This window comes from Chiloscyllium plagiosum, unplaced genomic scaffold (genome assembly GCF_037043375.1).
Source record: "Chiloscyllium plagiosum isolate Xiang-an unplaced genomic scaffold, Cpla_swu_hap1 HiC_scaffold_33, whole genome shotgun sequence".
Classification (NCBI taxonomy): domain Eukaryota; kingdom Metazoa; phylum Chordata; class Chondrichthyes; order Orectolobiformes; family Hemiscylliidae; genus Chiloscyllium; species Chiloscyllium plagiosum.
The window spans coordinates 56,825,959-56,848,233 of record NW_028270171.1 but is presented as its reverse complement, the minus strand read 5'-3'; the positions used below and the strand labels follow the sequence as shown (position 1 = coordinate 56,848,233).

The following is a 22,275-nucleotide window of genomic DNA, read 5'->3' as shown; positions in this document are numbered from 1 at the left end:
ATTCCTCGTATGTTAGACCTAACATTCCAGGGATCATCCGTGTGAATCTCTGCTGGACACGCTCCAGTGCCAGTATATCCTTCCTGAGGTGTGTGGACCAAAACTGGACACAGTACTCCAAATGGGGCCGAACCAGAGCTTTTTAAAGTCTCAGTAGCACATCGGTGCTTTTATATTCCAACCGTCTTGAGATAAGTGACAACATCGCATTCGCTTTCTTAATCACGGATTCAACCTGCATGCTTACCTTTAGAGAATCCTCGACTAGCACTCCCAGATCCATGTATACTTTGGCTTTATGAATTTTCTCAACGTTTAGAAAGTAGTCCATGCTTGTATTCTTTTTTCCAAAGTGCAATACCTCGCGTTTGCTCACATTGAATTCCATCAGCCATTTCCTAGACAACTTTTTCAAAATGTCTAGATCCTTCTGCAGCCTCTCCACTTCCTCAGTACTACCTGCCTGTCCACCTAACTTCGTATCATCAGCAAACTTCGTTAGAATGCCTCCAGTCCCTTCATCCAGATCATTAATATATAATGTGACCATGCAGGTAACCATGCCTCGGATCCAATCAACAACAAGTCCAACTTTGGTGCAATTGCCGAATGGGCAGGCTGTTCAAGTCCAAGGAGTTATCCAAGCAGCTCAATCCTCAGTCATACAGTCCCCCCAATTTCAGACTGTTCAGATTTCTACTATACTTGAAAATGAAGACTCCCAGGAATCTGTGGATAGCATGACTGACTCTCAGAAACGTAGAGGAATTCTATCGAGTCGGCGTTCATACAGAAAATTCCTGAATGAAATTTCTTCTGATCCCACCAGTGTGCCAAGAAATCGATGAAGAGAAATCAGAAGAAGAATCTGTCTCAACCATTACTACAATGAAGATGCAGACACCCATATATCAGATTAGCAGCGGACAATACATTGCTATTACACAGGGGGGAGCAATTCAGCTGGCGAACAATGCTACAGATGAAGTGCAAGGACTTCAGACACTAACAATGACCAACGCAGCTACACCCAAGGTTGGAGCAGCCATTATACAGTATGCACAGAGCCCTGATGGACAGCAAACCTTTGTGCCGGGCAGCCAGGTGCTTGTACAAGGTGCTGCTGGAGATGTCCGAACCTATCAGATCCGTACAACTCCTAACTCCACTGTTGGCCAGGGCATCTTCACCAGTCCTGCAAAGCCAGCCCCAGAATGCTGAAGAAACCACTCGTAAACGTGAAATCCGCCTCATGAAAAACAGAGAAGCAGGTCGAGAGTGCCGTAGCAAGAAGAAAGAGTATGGGAAATGCTTGGAGAATTGTGTTACCGTTCTGGAAAATCAAATTGAAAGAGAAGGCGTACAAAGTGGCCAAAAACAGCATGAAACTAGAATAGGGAAAACGTTAAAGGTCAACCGAAAGCCACAAAAGAGCTATAAAGAAAAGTAATATCGAACATGAGAAAAAATAAACTAGCACAGACTATAAAGACAGAGAGCAAATGTTTATATAAACATATATAACGAGAAAAGAATGGCTAAAGTAAATGTTGGTCCTTTGGAAATGAAAAGAAGCATTTAGATATGGGATATCACAGTGGAGGATACTAATATCTTTCCAGTAACTAGAAAAGAGACAAAGGTAGGTGAGGATTTGGAAACTATTGTTATGACGGAACAGCTAGTTTTAGACTGTTTGGAGGTAATTGAGCGAACGATAGAGAAGTCTCCTGACCTTGATGCAATGCATCCCAGGGTACTAAAAGAGATGCCAGGAAAAATAGCAAATGCACTGGCAGTAATATTCCACAATTCATTGGCCTCTGTGGCAGTCCCAGCAGATTGGAAAACAGCAAAAGTGATACCACTGTTTTAAAAAGGAGTTGGACAAAAAGTGGGGAATTATATATCAGTTAGTTTATTCTCTGTAGTGGGAAAGATGCTTGGGTCTATTATCAAGGAAGAAATAGCAGGGAATCTCGATAAAAATTGTCCCCTTGTACAGACACAGCATGGGTTCATGAAAGGCAGGTCATGCTTGACCAATTTTTTGGAATTCTATGATGACATGTCAAGCAAGATGGACAACGGGGACTCAGTGGATGTGGTGTAGCTGGATTTCCAAAATACCATCAACAAGGTGCTGTGTAAGAAGCTGTTGCATAATATAAGAGTGCATGGTGTAAGGAGTAGAAGATTGGTTGACTAATAGGAAGCAAAGTGTGGGGATAAATAAGTATTATTGAGAAGTAGTGTGCCTCAGGGATCGGTGTTGGGACTGCAAGTATTTACAATTGATACAGATGATTTGGAGTTGGAACCAAATGTAGTGTGTCAAAGTTTGCATGTGACACTAAGATGATTAGCGGAACAAAGTGAGTGTAGGACTGTGACACTTTGCAGTGGAACATAGATACATTGAGTGAGTGGGTAATGGTTTGTCAAATGAAATAGAATGTTTGTAAATATAAAGTTTATACTCTTTGGTTATAGTAACATTTTAAAAAATATACTTGAATGTTAAAAGGTTGCATCATTTGCTCTGCAGAGGGACCTGAGCATCCTTCTACATGAAGGTTGGTCAGCAGGTACAACAATCAGTTCTGAAAGCAAATGGAATTTTGTCCTGCATTGCTGAAGGGATTGTATTTAAAAGTAGAGGTTATGTTCCAGCTGTATTGGGTGCTGGTGAGGCCACACCTGGAGTACTGAATGTAGTTTTTATCTCCTTAGTTGAGAAAGGATGTACTGGCACGAGAGGGAGTGCAGAGGAGGTTAACCAGGGTGATTCCGGAGTTGAGGGGGTTCACTTAACAGAGACTGAATAGATTGGGATTATATTTATTGGAATTCAGAAGAATGGAAACATATAAAATAATGAATGTAATGGATAAAACATAAGTAGAGAGGGTGTTTCCACTGGCAGGTGAAGCTAGAACAAGAGGGCATCACCGCAAGACTAGAGGCAGCAAATTTAAGACTGAATTGAGAATGAACTTCTTGACCTCTATGGAATTCATTGCCCAGGGAAGTAGTTGATGCTAGTTCAGAAAACGTTTTTAAAGCTAGGTTAGATTTTTAAAAACGTAATTAATTAAGGAATACGGTGAGAACGTGGGTAAATGGTTGTGTCCATGAAATGATCAGCCATGACCTTATTGAATGGCAGAGCAGGCTCGAAGGGCAGGACGGCCTTCTCCTGTTCCTATTTCTTATGTTATACATCCCTCCCTCATTCGTGACTTGGAGGTGTTGGTGTTGGATTGGGATGGACAAAAGTAAAATTCAGAAAACACCAGGCTATTGGTCAACAGGATTATTTGGAAGCACTATGTTTGCTGCTTCTTCATCATGTGGTTTTGAGATGCTGATGTGTCATTTTTAACTCTTGTAACTCATGAACAGCAACAAAAGCCACGAAGCAATCCGCATGCTCCAGCCAACAATGGGCCCCGTGTGATTGATGTCAGCGGCGGACCAATGGAAAGGCAGGGACAGTGCTGGAGGACCTGGCGGGGCAGTTGGTCCTCTGACCAATCAGGGTGAATGAGGGGCGGGACTAGACTATACCACGTGATCATCCTCGCAGTCGGTTCGGGATGTGTGGACGGAGAGCTGTTGGCAAAGATAGAAATGAACAGCAGGAAGCGGGAGGGAAATGGTGTTGGTATGGGTTGAAAGGGTTTATAGACGTTTGGTGCACATCGGAAAATGCAAATTTGAAACTTAGTCCCGTTTTTGCAGTAAACGGGAAAATGCCTCATCCAGCGATTGACTCGAGTAAGCACCACCATCTTTATTCGGGGCTACGATTCACTGGACACGTGCAGCCGCCAGCTTTGTAGGGGGCAAGGTTCAGCCTTCTCTGGTAGAGAGTCAAAGGGCAGGATTTACACAGAGCATATTCACACCCAGAGAAATGGATTTTTTTTCTGGATTTGTTTTGTCATTCATTTAAATGATTTGGATGTGAATAGAGGCGGTACAGTTAGTAAGTTTGCAGGTGACACCAAAATTGGAGGTATTGTGCACAGTGATGAAGGTTATCTCAGAGTACCATGGGATATTGACCGGATGGAACAATGGGATAGGGAGTGGCAGATAGGGTTTAATTTAGATAAATGTGAGGTGCTGCATTTTAGAAAAGAAAATCAGAGCAGGACTCACACACTGAATTGTAAGGTCTTGGAGAGTCTTGCTGAACAAAGTGACCTTGGAATGCAGGTTCATAGTTCCTTGAAAGTAGAGTCGCAGGTCGATAGGACAGTGAAGAAGGCATTTCGTATGCTTCCCTTTCTTGGTCAGAGCATTGAGTAATGGAGCTGGACAGGGCATTGGTTCGGTCACTTTTGGAATATTGTGTGCAGTTCTGGTCTCCCTCCTATCAGAAGGAGGCACTGAAACTTGAAAGGTTTGAGAATTGATTTTCAAGGATGTTGCCAGCGTTGGAGGATTTGAGTTGCAGGGAGAGGCATAACAGGCTGGGGCCATTTTCCTTGCAGTGTCATAGGCTGAGGTGTGATGTTAAAGAGGCTTATAAAAATCGTGAGGGACATGGATAGCGTAAATAGACAAGGGTTGTTAGAGCCCAGAACTAGAGGATATAGGTTTAGGGTGGTGGTGGCGGGGGAAGGGGGTGGGGAGAGAATTCAAAAGGAGCCGAAGGGGCAACTAAAATTGTAACATTTCAAAGGCATTTGAATAGGAAGGGTTCAGAGGGATGTTGGCCAAGTGCTGGAAAATGGGAATACATTAGGTTAGAATATCTGGTTGGCATAGATGGGTTGGACTGAAGAGTCTGTTTCTGTGCTAGACATCTCTGACTGTGGGATCATAAAAGTGAACATTGCTCTGATTCATCTCTGGGCTCCTTGATGTCCACTTGTTTGTTATTTAGCTTTTTCAGTCTCTCGTGTGTATTTTTGCTATGTGTAGTATTTTACTATTACGTTCACAGACCTCTTTGTAAATGGATTGTCCACTGCTGCCTGGCTCCTGACCATATGCTCCATTATCAGGTTATTTTTTCCACAATATCTTTGACAGTGAAGAGTTCTTTTTTCCAATAAGTTAGTGGATTTTCCTTCCATTTTTAACAGTCAAATTCTGCACCATTTTCATTCCCTATAAATCATACTGCACTCCCTGAAACATGATGTGTATTTCTCCTTCTACAGATACCAGTGATCAAGGCCAAAGCTCTGTTGCCTATTGAGAAGGTGATGTTTGACTTTCTTGTACTGCTGCAGTTCGTATGGTGAAGGTGCTCCCACAACGTGGTTGGGTAGGAGACATTCCAGATTATTCACTCAGAGATAGTGAAGAGTAGAAGATATCTGTACAAATCAACACATTTTAAATTTCACAAAAAATATTGAGAACTTCTGACATAAGGCCACAGCTGGAGAATATTATGTCCGGTGACCAAACCTTTGCGAAATAAGCAATTTTTCAGGAATGAGTTAAAGGAAGAAAGCAGATCTTAGAGGGTGGGAATTCCAGACTGTGTTGCCTTTGAATCTGTAGAAACAGTTATACAGCTGAACTCAAAAATAAACACATCATTGGGAGTCTAAACTAAAATAAGTTGTTGAGATATGAAAGTGTGTCTGGTGCATAGAGCTCGGAATGATTACAGCTAGGAATTAAGTCAAGGGTGTGAAAGTAAATTGCTGTTGCTTATAAATGGGAGCCTTTTGATGGATCAGCAAGTTCTGGTACAAGTGAACACTTGGGCGATAGAGTTTTCAATATTCTGGAGACTATAGGGAGGGTGATGTGGGATGCTGGCCAGGAGTGGGTTAACAAGATGAATGAATGAGAGTTTCAGTAAATGAGCTGAGACTGTGGTGAGGTCAGGTGATATCACTGAAGTCGAAATAGTGGTCTTGGAGTGGGACTGGGCTGTTACCCTCACCTCAACTTTCGAATTCAGCTGTTTGTCAGTTTGTGAATCAAGTCTGTAACAAGCTCAGAAGTTGATTGGCCCTGGAAGAACCCAAACTGGGCGTCACTGAGCAGGTTATTGTGAGAATGTGCTTGACAGCACTGTCGATGACAACTTCTATCACTTCACTGCTGAGCGAGTGTGGACTGATGGAGGGAAATTGGCTGGGTTGGATGTCTCCTGCGTTTTTGTGTTGAACAACACTGGGAAACATTTCCCAATGTCGGTAGATGCCAGTGCTGGAGCACGACTTGTCTTGGTGGGCAGCAAGTTCTGGAGGAGAAAGTGAGGACTGCAGATGCTGGAGATCAGAGCTGAAAATGTGTTGCTGGAAAAACGCAGCAGGTCAGGCAGCATTCAGCAACTCATTCCTGAAGAAGGGCTCATGCCCGAAACGTCGATTCTCCTGCTCCTTGGATGCTGCCTGACCTGCTGCATTTTTCCAGCAACACATTTTCAGCAAGTTCTGGATCACAGCCATCAGTATTATTTCCACAATGCTGCCAGGGACCATAGCCTTTACACTACTTGTACATTTCTTGATCTGATTTGAAATGAGTTTTCAACCAATTCGATTCACATCTGTGATGTCATGGACAAATGGAGAAGGCTCATCCACTTGGCACTGCTGGCTGAAGATTGCTGCAAATGCTGTCATCTTATTTGTTGCATGAATGTGTGAGTCCCCTCCATCAGTAAGGGTGGGGATATCAGTGATGCTTCCTGCAGTAAATTGTTTAATTGTCCATCACCATTCCTGACTAGGTGTGGCAGAACTCAGATCTGATCCATTGGTTGTTGGATCACATAGTTCTATTTGATGTTGCTTGCACTGTAGCTTCACCAGGTTGGCACCACATTTTTAGGTATGCCTGGTTTTGCTTCTGGCATGCCCTGTGGAAGTCTCCATTGAACTAGGGTTGATGTTAATGGTTGAATGGGGAATATACCAGGCCATGAGATTTCAGATAGGGCTGGAGTACAGTTCTGCTGCTGTTGTTGGCCCACAGTGAGACAGAAGTTGCAGGTCAAGGGGGCTAATTGTGTTGTATTTTCCAGTGCATTGGTAGATGTAATGTGGTCCATCCAGTTTCATTCCTTTGTTGAGACTGTGCAGTGATTAATACAGTGAGTGATTTGGTGGGCCACTGTCAGGAATGCAACTTCTTTAAAAAAAGTTTTGTGATTTACACATAAAAGAAGTGAAACTATCATGGTATTCGAACAGATGAAAGACTGAACAGACAATCAAGGTATTTTTCATTGGATAATTTCAGTTACATCACACTACAAAAGTTTGCTATAAATTCTGTGCCTTAGAATTGTGCCCTCCACAATCACCTGATGAAGGAGCGGCGCTCCGAAAGCTAGTCTGCTTCCAAATAAACCTGATGGACTATAACCTGGTGTTGTGTGATTCTTAACTTAGAATATTACAGCACTACCAACAGGGCTGCATGTAAACAGGCTCAGTCCAGTTAATCAATACATTCGGAAGGATATCCTCCAAGTTTGATGACACAATATTAGTCAAAACCGTCAGCTTCAACCCGCAATATTGCTCTTAACAAAAACTTCAGGCTGACACAAAGCTCCCCACCCCACTGCAATGTGGTTACCGGGCCCAGCCCAGGAATTGGAACTGGGACATTTGTGGACTATGATCTCAAAGGAAGGGAGCAAACACAATTCTGACAGATTAGTCCTCAAAGATGAGTAGCAAATTTGAGACAAGGCAGGTGGTATACCATCTTGCACTAAGCTTAATTGCATTTCTTATTTACAGTCGTGTTTGGCAAAGTATAAAGAACTATGTGTTTTTTCATGGTTGGGGAGTTTTATCCTCGTTGATCATAGTTGCTGCCTCTCGCTCCCCAAGTCAAACCATAGGATCGATAACAAAACAATAAACTGCAGGTGCTGGAGATCTGAACCCCAGAAACAAAGTGCTGGAGAAACTCAGCAGTTCTGAGGGCATCCGTGAAGAGAAAAATAATGTTACATTTCAAGTTCACTGACTCTTCGTCTGAACGGACAAAATGTCACTGGAATTGGAACTTACAATGTTTAATTCCCCTCAGAGATGCTGCTGGACCTGCGGTTCTCCAGCACTGTGCTTTCTATAGTGAACTTTATTTACAAAACAGATCGGAAAAATACTAATCTCCAAAAGTGATAGGTTCATTGCAAACATGAGCATAGTTTCCACACTTGAGTTACACAAGCACGCCTCAGTTTAAAAACAAGATTTAACTCAAAGTAACATTCCATCTCAAAATTAGCCAAGTTACACCAGTAATAAAGCTCATCCACCCAATGAGGCACTTCAGCACAACATCCTGCAGTGTTGCACACAGCCACCTTTATCAAAGAATGATCACGTCACAAAAGTGAAGGCCAAGAGCATGTCTCTTTAAAGGAGCTGAAGTCAAAGGGTTTTTGTTAAACCTGATTGAACATTTAAATCTCAGCGCATGAGCTTTGCTTTTTTAAACACAGTTTGTGGGAAACATCCCACATCTTGCTGAAGGTTCAGTTCAGTCTGATACATAGAGCCTAAGGCCAAGCAAACATCACACTTTCCATTCATTCTAAAAAAGGGCTGACATCACGTTTCCTCAGGATTTAAAGTATTTTATAAATTGTTTGTAAAATCATTTGTCACGTTAAAGAAATGGACAATAAAAGTCATTGTATGCAATACGAGTGAAGTCTGTGACAGCAGATTTAGCTTTGGAGGGCAGTGTATGTGCTTTCTAAATTCTGGGAGCGCCTTTGGAGACTGCTCCCAGATGGTGATAGTGAGCATATCTGGAATGCACTGTTTAGATTTGGGAATCCTTGGGAAACAATCTGTGGTTTCACTAATACTTGGCTTGCGTTGTTGGTGTACAGTAAGCAATTCATAAAGTTACTTATGTATTGTTGTTGACTACCCGAATGGTATTCAAATCTGCCAGGTTGCCTTCAATAGTGTAAATGCATCTATTGTAAATATTTGGAAAATTCCAGAACTGCCCAGTGCTTGGCAAATTCAAGGGGGACAAAAAAATCACATTTGAGTAATTTGAAATTAAGAATCCAAGAGGACTTAACCAACGAAGTATTCAATTCAAACAGTTAAATGGAGAGCTCACATTTAAAATACCTGTTATCCATAGGAACGGATGGACTGACAGAATTGGGACCAAATTCCTAGCTGGGGAGTGTGAAATGTGCTTTGATAAAGTCACCTGTATTTACCAGCAAAAATTTGGCAAGCTCTGAAATTAAAAAAAAACAATATGAGCTTCATTGCTGCTCCAGTCGGGTCCCAAGCTCTGTGAAAAAACAGCAATGTTCAAGTTTATCGCATACACTCTGAAACACGTGTTCCTTCTACAGATCCTGCAAGTTTCCCCAATGAGCATACTCCATTCAAATGATGTTGCTAACTTTGGCCAACCCATTTCTTTCCGAGCCTCTATAAACTGAAGAGTGACTAGAAGCAATTACTCCATTACCGATGAGGAATTTTTCCTTCAGAATTGATTTCCATATGTTCAGTGCCCAGAAAATATGAAAAGCTTGTTATCTTTTATAGAGCACTGATTCGGTTAGAGTAAAAAGCTAACCTTTTCTTGCATAACAATCAAGCTGCCTAAATTTTAAAAATGATCACTTCTTAATAGTTCACTAGATCCGAACAAAATATTTTGTGCAAAACAAATCACATGATACATCGTTATTCAGATAACAAAACAAGTTTGTTCATTGAAGAACCCAGAGGAAAAGGTCATGAAATAATGTGAGTTTGATATACCTCAATCATCATTCCAAGTGCATTCTCTGCATAAATTCTCCTTTTCCTCCTCGAAGTATTTAACTTCTGGAATAATTGAGAGAATGAAGTCACAGTTGTACAACACAAAATCAGACCCTTCAGTCCAACTTGCCCATGCTGACCAGATATCCAAAATTAATCTAATCCCATTTGCCAGCATTTGTTCCATATCCATCTTAAACCCTTTCTACTGATTATCAGTTTATTTTACTTTATCAGCACTTGAAATACTGACATTTGTTGTCCCAACATTTATTAAAGAAATCATAACTTCATTCATCTAAGTTAATTTTGTAATCTTTCACAAAGAAACAAGTGAGAACAACATATAGCTGAGTGTGAAACAAAATAATGCAGCTGCGCGATATCTGGGAACACCTAAAGGTGAGGCACCGATACTGCACAAGTTTGTCAGCACAGTTTCAATTACTGACAATAATTTAGGAATGTCTTAGCCTTCACATAGTTAAGGTAAATGTGAGATATCTGAATTTCATGAATTGGTTCCTATTGCACTTTAATCAACAAAATTATTCTTGGTTTAATCTACTCAAAGGAGAGAGTGACGACCAAAGAAGCTGAACATCAGAGTCGAAAAGTGTCATGCTGGAAAAGCACAGCAAGTCAGGCAGCATCCGAGAAGCAGAAGAGTTGATGGTTCGGGCATAAACCCTTCATCAGGAATTACAGGCTTCAGAAAAATAACTGGCATAGACTTATGCCAATACATATGTAGAAGGGTCAGAGCATGTTACTATCAGATTAGAGACTAATTTCAGTTTTGGTACCATTCAGTGAAACATTTCAGTATGATATTTACATATGTACCGAAAAGAGAAGTTGTCTAAAATTACAAGCTGTAGAATGATCATAGGATTAATCCTGAAAATAAAGCTGGTGAACAAGAATGGCAAAGTGAAGTCCCATCAGTATCGCCTTGGGCAGTGTCAAGTCAGAATTTGAGAGCAGAGTTGCCACGTTGGTGTAACCTGCAATCTGGCCAAATTGCAGCAAACATCTGTTCAATTTTACCTGCAAACTAATGAATTCAAATTCCTCCTTGCACAATAATGAGGCAGCATTTTGGGATGTCATTTTTAAAATATATAATTTTCAAAGTTACACACAATTAAGAGTGATCACTTGGTGCTGTCTGCATAACACAGTACGAAAAGGAATTAACAGAAAAAACATTATAACCCAAATTCAGAGTCACTAATTTATTGATATTGCATGGGTCGAGCATTGATAAGTAATCGATCTTTAAAAATAAATACAGACACATTTACTGTCTACATTGGAGTACAGTTCAGTTTCTTACTGAACAGTGACAGGATTGGACAGAGTCCGCATAGATTTAAGAGAGGGGGATCATACTTAGAAAATCTACTGAAAGAATCTACAGAGTCGAATATTAAAGTAAAAAATTGCAGGACATTAAGAAAAGCTTATCATTAAACATGGTAGATTGGGTTTTGTGAAAGAGAAACTATATTTGACAAATTTGCGACAGTTCATTGAGGAGATAACAAGCTGGGCTGATACAGGGCAATCCAATGATGTTCTGTATTTGCATTTTAAAAATGCAAATGATAAGGTGCTACATAAAAGTTAATTGCACAATTTAGGAGCTCATGGTATCAGCGTAATGTAATAGCATGGATTGAGGATTGGTTAACCACACTAGCTGTTGCTGAGTCCTCACTTGCAGTGCTGTATACAATGTTAGCTCCCATATTTAATAAAGGGTAAACCAACATCGGAGACCATTCAAAAAAGATTCACTTAGGTGCTTCGAGGACGAAAGGGTTGACCTATCAAGAATAGATAAGCAGGGGTGATCTTATGGAAACAAGATTCTGAGGAGCTTGACAGAGTAGATGTTGACTAGATCTTCTAGCACCAGTGAAGTCTCAAACCAGGGGACATTACATACGGGAACATTCATTTTAGAAAAAAGTAAAGAATCTTTCTCTCAATGAATGGCTAGAATTTTCTCACCCAAACAATTGTGAAAGTTAAATGTGGGAGGGGAATGGTTGGGTTACTCTTCGGAGGGTTGTTCTGACTTGTTGGGCTGAAGGGCCTGTTTCTACACAGTAGGGAATCTATGATTCTATCTCAAATTATTTTAAAGGAGGGCAGATAGATTTTTGAAATATTGAGCAGTTGTGGGCAATGCTGATCGAGTGTGGACTGATAGAGGGAAATTGCTTGGGTTGGATTGCCCTGTGTTTATGTGTTGAACATTCCTGGGCAATGTTCCACATTGTCGGTAGATGCCAGTGCTGGAACGGTACGAGACTTGATGGGTGGCAAGTTCTGGAGCACAAGCCATCAGTATTATTGCCAAAATATTTGCAGGGCCCGTAGCCTTTGCACGACTTAACCATTTCTTGATGTTATTCAAACTGAATCAAACTGGCTGAAAACTCACATCTGTGATGTTGGAAACCACTGGAGAAGGCTGAGATGGATCATCCCACTTTGCACTTCTGGCTGCAGATTGCTGCAAATGCTGTTGTCTTATTTGGTGCATGGGTGTGTGAGGCCCCTCCATCAGTAAAGGTGGGAATATCTGTGATGTTTCCTCCAGGGAGTTGTTGAATTGTCCATCACCGTTCACAACTGGGTGTGGCAGAACTGCAGAGCTCCGATCTGATCTATTGGTTGCGGGATCATTTAGCTCTCTTGCTTGCTGCTGATGCTGTTTGACATGAAATAGCTTCAGGAATTTCTTTAAGCAGAATTCAAAGAGATTAAACAAATATATCACAGACAAAAGATGACTGGACCAGAGAATAGGACCCCTTAAAGATTAACGAGGCTGTCTATGGAACCACCGGGGGTGGGAAAGATATGTGAATATTTCACGTCATTTTTACTGGAGAAAGATATGGAAGCTCGAGGGTTTGGAGAAATAAACAGAGGACTTGAAAAGTATCCATGTTACAGAGGAGGTGTTACTGGATGTCTTGAATCGCATCAAGGTGGATAAAGCCCTGGGACCTGATCAGATGTATCCTGGAACTTTCTGTAAATCTAGGGAAGTGATTGTTGGGCCTCTCCTGAGGTATTTCTATAATTGATAGCGACAGGTGAGGTGCCATTATTTTAAAAAGGTGGTAAGGAGAGGCCATGGAACAAGAGAACAGTGAGCCTGAAGTCAGTGGCAGGCAAGTTGTTGAAAGGGATTCTGAGGGACAGGATATCCATCTATTTGGAAAAGTAAGGAATACTCATTGACTGTTGTCAATGTGACTTTGTACGTCCACAATCGTGTCTCACTAACTTGACTGAATATTTTGAAGTGACAAAGAAAATTGATTAAGCTAGGCTGTGAACGTTGTTTATATGGACATTCAACAAGGTTCCACAAAGCAGACTGGTTAGCAAGGTTACATAACATGGAATGAAGGGAGAACAAGCCATTTGGGTACAAAACTGGCTTGATGGTAGGAGACAGAGGGTGATGATGAAGGTTTGCTTTGTGGACTGGAGGACTGTGAGCAGCAGTGTGCTACAAGGATCGATTATTGGGTCCTTAAATAAATGATTGGAAGTGAATATATGAGGTATGGTTAGTAGCTTTACACAAGACACCAAAATTGGAGGTGTAGTGGACAGCGAAGAAGGTTAGTTCAGAATACAACAGGATCTTGATCAGATGGGCCAGTGGAGCATGGAATGGCAGATAGAGTTCAATTTAGATAAATGTTAGCTGTTGGATTTTGGAAAGGCAAATCAGGGCAGGACTTATACACTTAACTGGTAATGTCCTGGGGAGTGTTGCTGAACAAAGAGACCTTGGAGTGCAGGTTCATAGTTCCTTGAAAGTAGAGTCACAGGTAGGCAAGAGAGTGAATGCAGCGTTTGTTATGCTCCCCGTCACATTGTGGCTGTACAGGACATTGATTAAGGCTCTTCTGGAATTCTGTTTTCAGTTCCAATCTCCCTCTTCCAGGAATGATGTTGTGAAACTTGAAACGTTTCAGAAAATGTTTGCAAGGACTTTGCCAGAGTTGGACAGTTTGAGGACAGTGCATGTTTGGAGTGAGCTGCCAAGGGAAGGGGTGGAGGCTGGTACAATTACAACATTTAAAAGACATTGATTAAGCCACTTCTGGAATTATGTTTTCAGTTTGAATTTCCCTGTTCTGGGAAGGATGTTGTGAAATGTGAAAAGGTTCGGACAAAGTTTACAAAAACGTTGCCAGGATTGGAGGATTTGGGCGACAGGGAGAGGCTTAATAGGCTGAGGTTAATTTCTCTGGAGAGTCCAAGACTGAGAGGTGACTTCATGGAGATGTATAAAATCGCGAGGGGCATGGATAAGGTGAGCAGCCGGGGTTCTTTTTCCTGAGGTTAGATGGGTCCAAAACTAGAGCACATGGTTGAGAGGGCAACGATTTAAAAGGAATCTAAGGGCAATGTTTTCAAGCTGAGTGTGGCGTGTGTATGGGATGAGATGCCAGATGAAGTAGTGGAGGCTGATAAAATCACAACATTTAAAAGGCATCCGATTGGGTACGTGAACACGAAGGGTTTTGATGGATACAGGCCAATAGCTTGCAAATGAGACTCCAGTAGTTTAGGATTCCTAGTTGGCATGGATGAATTGGACCGAAGTTCTGTTTCTGTCCTGCACATGTCTATGACGTTAATTAACTAAGATGCGTTCCTCTTTTGTGGAGAGCAAGCCGAAGCACAGATAATTGTCCTTGGAGCTGAGAAGGTGAAGCAGTGATTTTGACCTGGTGCAGATTTGGTTCCAAAATATTGAATTTGCGGAGAGAGAGGAATTGTTAACACTGTCACAACTTTTAGTAACTACATTCAAGTAATTGGCAAATAATACAAAGTGAAAATGTGAACATTATTGAACTCAGTCAGTTCTGAGCATCTGGAACAGTCTGAAAGACACAGATTCAGCAGGTATTCTGAAACAGACTTGGAATTTTAAATTTTAAGGAAAGATTTGGGGGGCTGTGGGCAAATAGGAGGGGAATTGGGACAGATTTGCAGCATCTCCAGAGGGAGAGAGTACAGACCCTGTGCTCTGTGACACTGCCCCATTCACTCTGAATGATGAAGCTCATCCCAGGGCAGAGAGAGGGATGAGCCCTCCACTCTCATCACAATGGGGCCCGGCTGATTGATGGCAGATCCAGACCAATGGGAGGAGAGTCTGTGTGGTCCCGCAGCCAATGGAAGTGAATGAGGGGTGTGGCCAGCACGACAACACCTATCCATGAGCTGTGCAGGTGCAGTGTCACTGGGTGGGGTTGGGAGAGACAGCAGAGACTGGGACAGAGGCTGTTGGACCTGAATTACAAACTCCCTGTAAATTGAAACCAAAAGAACTGCAGATGCTGTAAATCAGAAACAACAACCAGGAGGTTCTGGAAAGGCTCAGCAGCTCTGGCAGCATCTGTGAAGAGAAATCAGAGTTAAAGTTTCAGACCCAGTGTCCCTTCCTCAGAACTGATACTGAGAGAAAAAATGTTGGGTTATATGCAGAAGGTAGGGTTGAGGGGAGGATGTAAGGAGTAAAGGATAGGTGGGGATAGAGCGAGAAAAGGGTTGGATGAAGGAGTCGATAACAATCTGGCTGGGGGAGGGCGACTAGCTGTTAATGGAGACTGTTAGTGGCTAACCTTAGATAGCGTGTAATGACAGGCTGTAAGAACAAGGCCTGCTGTGTGGGGTCGTGGGCTAGGACATGGGGTTGCTAAACTATGGTTAGTCACTAACTGTCTCTGTTGTAAGCTGTTCCCCACAGACATCACTCTATGATTGGAGCTGCAGAGGACAGCGCGGCAGATTGGCGGCGTGGTGGCACAGTGGTTAGTACTGGTGCCGCACAGCGCCAGAGACCCGGGTTCTATTCCTGCCTCAGGCAACTGTCTGTGTGGAGTTTGCGCATTCTCCCCGTATCTGCGTGGGTTTGGTCCGGTTATCTCCCACAATCCAAAAATGTGCGGGTTAGGTGCATTGGCCATGCTAAATTGCCGTAGTATAAGATGTAAGGGGAATGGGTCTGGGTGGGTTGCTCTTTAGACGGTTTGTCTAAGTAATATAATCTTAAAAAAACCTCTTCAATATCCTTCCGAACCCCCTCTGAACTCCTCAAAGATGTATCTTAAAGTTGTTCTCTTGAATCAACGTTTCAAGCATTCATGAAACACTTTAGGAGATTTGTCAGTGTGAAAGGCTCCATACAATGCAGGTAGTTGTTGTTATTGTCTGACATCAGGAGAAACAGGAATGAACCCTCTCTCTTATACCTGATGAACAGCAGCAAAAGCAGGAAACACTGAGCATGCTCCAGCCCACAATGGGCCTCTAGTGATTGATCTCAGAGCAGGAACAATAAGATGATAGGGATGAAACTGGAGGACCAGGCAGTGCCGGTTGATCCTCCAACCAATCTGAGTGAATGAGAGGCGTGGCTATAATCGACCACGTGAAAGCTTCACTTGCAGCACAGTGTTGTTGGGACCAAGCCATTGGAAATGTGTGAAGGTGCAGGGCACGGTTAAGGAAAGATCTTTTGACCAGGAAGGGAAGGAAATTTTACTGGAATGGGCTGAGACGTTTTACAGAACTTAGTGCACATCGGAAAACACAAAATTTAAAAATCCCAGGCCCGTCTTTGTGGCAAACCGGAAAATGGTGAAAGGCGTGAGTGATCACCGCCATCTTTATTGGGGGCAGTAATCCACGGGACACGGGTGTGGCCGTCGACTTTGTGAGGGGCAAGCTGCAGGGGGACGCATGCGCAGCCTTCCCTGGCAGGGAGTGATAGGGCAGGATTTACACAGTGTCAGAGTCAGGATGTTTTCAATGTCAAAGAGTGTGATGCTGGAAAAGCACAGCAGGTCAGGCAGCAGCCGATCGGTGGGAAGGGAGATGGACATGTTGGACAGGTCAAGAGGGCGGTGCTGAGTTGGAAGTTTGGATCTGGGTTAAGGTCGGGGAAGTGGAAATGAGGAAACTGGTGAAATCCACATTGATCTCACGTGGTTGAAGGATCAGAACACAGAAGATGAGGCGTTCTTCGTCCAGGCATCTGATGCCTGGGATTTGGCGGTGGAGGTGGCCCAGGACCTGCATGTTCTTGGTGGAGCGGGAAGGGGAGTTAAAGCCTTTGGACACAGGGTGTTTGGCTTGTTTAGTGTTTTACTGTTCGTTCACAGACCTTTTGTAGGTTAATTTTCCTGTGCTGCCCAACCCCTGGCAATGTGCTGCTCTCTAAATGGACTAAAATTTCCACAGTATCTTTGCCAGTGAATAATTCTTTTTTCAACAAAAGAGTGCATTTTCCTTCCATTTCTGACCATCAAATTCTGCAACATTCTCACTTCCTGTAATGCATTTAGCACTCCCTGAAATATCAACAATGTGTTTTTCCCTCCACAGACACCAGTGATTAATGCCAAAGCCCCATTGCCTGTGGAAAGGGTGATGTTTGACTTCCCTGTACAGCTGCAGTTCATGTGGTGAAGGTGCTCCCACAATGTGGTTGGGTAAGAGATGTTACAGATTATTCACTCAGCGACAGTGAAGAGTTGACAATGTGTGTGCAAATCAACAACAGTTTGTATTTTAATCTTTTTTATAATTTCACAGAAATTGAGAATTTCTGACGTAAGGCCACAGATGGGGATATTAGGTCAGGTGATCAAAAGTATTGCCAAATAAGCAGGTTTTCAGGAATACCATAAAGGAGGAAAGCAGGTCTGAGAGGGTCAGGGTGCGAATTCCAGACTGTGTTGCCTTGACCGTGTCGAAACAGCCAGACTGGTGAAGCAATGGATAAATGCATCTTTGGGAGTCTGAAAGCAAATGAGTTGTCGGGGTCTCACAGGTTGTGTGGTGCAGGGAGACAGGGATGTTCACAGCCAGGAATTACATCAAGGGAAAGAACTTTAAATTGTTGCTTGGAAATAGGAGCCTTTTGATGAATCAACAAGTTTTGGTACAAGTGAGCACTTGGGCAGTAGAGTTTTAGATATTCTTGAGATTATATGTAAATTGAATGTGGGAGGCTGGCCAGGAGTGTGCTTGGATAACGAAGTCTGGAGATAACACAAGGATGGATGAGTATTTCAGTAAATGAGCTGAGACAAGGGTGGAGTTGGGTGATGTCACTGATGTAGAAATAGCAGTTTTGGAGTCTGGCTCCTCCTCATCACTCCCCCTCACCAATTCACAAACATTCTTCCTTGTTCTGTCTGTCTTTTCTGGTTATGTCCTTCTCTCCAATTCTGCTAAGAACTAATATTTGACCTCAAGGTTGTTGGAAAATCCTGCTCCATCTCCACTCTCCCTTTCCTTTCTGAATTCCTCATATGTGATGTTCATCCAGGATCTATCTTTGTTCCCTCCTGTATCTCACCTACATACTGCCAGGAGGTGACATTGTATTGGTTTCACATGTACACTGACAATGCCCAGCTCTCTCTCCCCATCATCCCTCTCCATTGCTCCACTGTTACTCATTCATCAAACTGCTTACCACACGCCTACAACTCGATTGGCTGCAATTTCCTCCAGTGAAACACTGCAATGGTAAACCCATTGCCTTCAGTTGCTATTACAAATTCCTTTCCCTTACTGCTGAGCCCCTCCCTCTCCCTGGGAAATGCCTGAGGCAGAACTACACTCTTCACAATATTGCTCTCATATTCTGACCCCAAGGTGATCTTCTGATCAGACATCTACACAATCGCAAACACCAGGAATTCCAATCTCTTAAAATGTTGCTTTTCTCCACCTCACCCCAGCACCATTGCTACTGAAACCCCTTATCCATGTCGGTGTTGCATTAAAGTTGACAAATCTAAATCAGAACCCTTGATTCTGCAACTGACCCAGAGTCTGGTTCTAGGTTCCCTCATGATGGGACACATCCTCTCCGTATTTACCCTGTCATACACCTTAATAAGCCTATATGTTTCAATGAGATCCCCTCTCATTTTCCCCCAAATCCAATGTCTCGAATCCCAACTTCTTTAGCCTTTTCTTAAAAGATAGACCCTGCAAACCAGGGATCATCCCAGTCAATCTTCTCTGAATGCTTCCGATGAAATGATGTATTTCCTTAAATAAAGGGACCAAACATTCTGTCATTACTCCAGATGTGGTCTCACTCGCACTATATAAAGTGTCTCTCAGGTATATACTCCAAACTCTTATACTGCAAATCCCCTGAAATCAGGAACAATATTCAATTTCCCTTCCTGATGACCTGTTGTAACTGTGTGCTAGCTTTCTGTGTTTTCTGCACAGTTACCCCCTGGTCCCTTTTGTGTTGCAGGTTTCTACAGTTTCCACCATTTAAATAGTCCTCTGTTCTTTTATTACCTCCTCCAAAATGAACAACTTCACATTATCCCAATGTATGCTCCATTTACCAACTTATCCATTTCTCCAACGAATCCCTCTCTGTAAACAGTTTATAATCCTTTTGGAAGTTTGCTGTTCTGCATTTTCTAGGAGATTCCCCCCTCATTCTTCTAAACCTTTCCAGGGAGCACCTGGCAGTGGGAAGCATGCTGAGTTGCTGTCTTTTTGGAGAGACTCTTTGGAGTGACTGGGAGGATCTTGCTGCCCATTGGTCAGAATGGAGACAACTTGCCCATCAAGCTGCATGAGCCTTTCACACCGCCCCCTCCCGCCCCCCACCCCATGTCTGATTGATGAGGCACAGCGTCAGCACGGAAGGAAAGAAAAGGAAGCAAATCCTACTCTCCGCATCTCACTGACTCTTGGAACATTCTGTCCCATGTGTCAAAAATCTGCCCTGTTCAGTCACATGAAGTCCCAAGGTGGAAACTCATAGAAACCCACATAGATTTCCCCATGAACTAACTGCTAGTCTCCACAAGGGGTAATGTGTACAGTATTCCTGGGACAAGTGGAGGGAATGGTGTGAGTTTCTAACCTGACCCGACAGTGACAGATTATATAAACTTGTATTACAGGATACTACAGGTGGATATTCAGATGGGAATCTCAGTAATTGTAAAGCCAAACTCTGATTGAATTACTCCATTCATCAGGACCTGGATATTTGCACTATGTGTGAGTATTTTGTTCCAGCTCAATTCCATTTTCTGCATAAAAATTTTCCTTTGAATCAAACCACCCTGTCAATAGATCTCCCCTAAATCTTCAGTATGTGTCCAATAATCCTTTTATGATGAATTGATGAGTGTAAGGTTTAACATCCTAATGTATGTTTTGTAAACACTTGTCTCTCAGCTCCCCTCAATTTCCTTTGCTACAAGGAGAACAATCTCAGTTTTCCCAAACCCCTGATTCCCCAATGTCTGTTTACTCTCTATAAGGCAGACATCAGGATTGTTTTGGAACATTCTCCACTTGCCTGCATCAGTGCAGCCCTAAACAATATTAAAGATAGTGAACATCCTTCAGGACAAAGCACTGTACCTCAGTGGTGTCCCATCCAACACCTTCAGCATTCCCTCTCACCACCCCCGGTGCACAGAGGCTCACTGTGTAAAAGTTAAAGTCCGCACTGTCCTACCAGACCATAGGGCTGCTCTCTTATTAGGGAGAGTTGTCTGGTGGTGGTTTAACCTGAAGATTACCACAGCCCAGGCAAGGGGAGAGTTTGTGAACGAGAGTCCATCTAGTTTTGATGGATATTCTTGATATGTATTAACAACACCCATGTCCCTGCAACTAAAATCCCCCATTCCTTGAACGATCCTGGTAACTCTCCTGTGCCCCCTCTCAGGGACCCTGCGATCCTTCCCAATGTGTAGGCGACCTCTGGTTTGCACAGACCCAGCTGCTCGGTGTTCCTGTGGGTGATGTCGTCATCGAGCAACAGGTGCACTAAACCTCACTGTCTGTGAGGGTAGGAGACACAAATCCAGAAAACATTTGAAATGTATTTAGTGTGCACTTGCGATACCATTATATATGACACTTTTCCACAAGTACTGGAAAATAGATGAGGATAGTTCGGTGGTAGTTTTTTTTTTTTCTCACAGACCCGATGGACCACCAGAGCCTCTTTCTGTTCTGTAGACCGCTAAGATGTTTATTATACGAATATGACAGGCTCCATTGAACATCAGGTCAGAAAAGGTGATACTAGAATAGATGACACGTGATTGGTCAAGGTTTTTGGGAGGAAAGTGAGACGCAGAGGTTTAAGAGGAAATTCAGAAGCTCAGCGCAGGAATTGGAAAAGGCCATCATCAAGTGAGAAATAAACATTGGGCATCCTGAAGGCAGGAAATAAAGCAGAGCTTTGAGAGACTGGAGGGGATTACACATGGGGAGCATAATGAAACTGGAGGTGATGCAAGTTGGAAAGGATTGTGAGGATGGAGGATGTTACAGAGATAGAGATATTTGTGATAGAGATTTTTGGATTATGAGGCTGGAGAGGAATTATAGAGATGAGGAGGATTTGTAAGGCTGGATGAGGTGGCACTGATAGAGAGAGTTCCAAGGATAGAGGAATTTACAGACGTAACGAGTCATAAAGTTATACAGCATCGACACAGATCCTGTGGTCCAACCAGTCCGTGTCGACCACAAATTCGAACTGAACTAATCGCATCTGCCTCCACTTGGTCCAAGTCCATCCTAGCATTCACTATCGATATACATAGAACATAGAACATAGAAGAATACAGCGCAGTACAGGCCCTTCGGCCCTCGATGTTGCGCCGATCCAAGCCCATCTAACCTACACTAGCCCACTATCCTCCATATGCCTATCCAATGCCAGCTTAAATGCCCATAAAGAGGGAGAGTCCACCACTGCTACTGGCAGGGCGTTCCATGAACTCAGGACTCGCTGAGTAAAGAACCTACCCCTAACATCTGTCCTATACCACCACCACTTAATTTAAAGCTATGCCCCCTCATAATAGCTGACTCCATATATGGAAAACGTTTCTCACGGTCAACCCTATCTAAACCCCTAATCTTCTTGTACACCTCTATCAAGTCACCCCTAAACCTTCTTTTCTCCAATGAAAACAACCCCAAGTGCCTCAGCCTTTCCTCATACGATCTTCCTACCATACCAGGCAACATCCTGGTAAAACTCCTCTGCACCCGTTCAGTGCCTCCACATCCTTCCTATAGTATGGCGACCAAAACTGCACACAATACTCCAGGTGCGGCCGCACCAGAGTCTTATACAACTGCAACATGACCTCAGGACCCCGGAACTCAATTCCTCTGCCAATAAAAGCCAATACGCCATATGCCTTCTTCACCGCACTATTTACCTGGGTGGCAACTTTCAAAGATCTGTGTACATGGACACCAAGATCCCTCTGCTCATCCACACTACCAAGTATCCGACCATTAGCCCAGTACCCCATCTTTTTGTTACTCTTACCAAAGTGAATCACCTCACACTTACCTACATTGAACTCCATTTGCCACCTTTCTGCCCAGTTCTGCAGCTTATCTATATCCCGCTGTAACCTGCCACATCCTTCCTCAC

General features: G+C 43.0%; 1 pseudogene; it reads left to right on the top strand.

Annotated features, from left to right (window-relative positions):
• The first annotated feature begins 560 nt into the window (after positions 1-560).
• Positions 561-1,450, top strand: LOC148141501 (cyclic AMP-responsive element-binding protein 1 pseudogene; annotated as a pseudogene).
• The last annotated feature ends 20,825 nt before the right edge of the window (positions 1,451-22,275 follow it).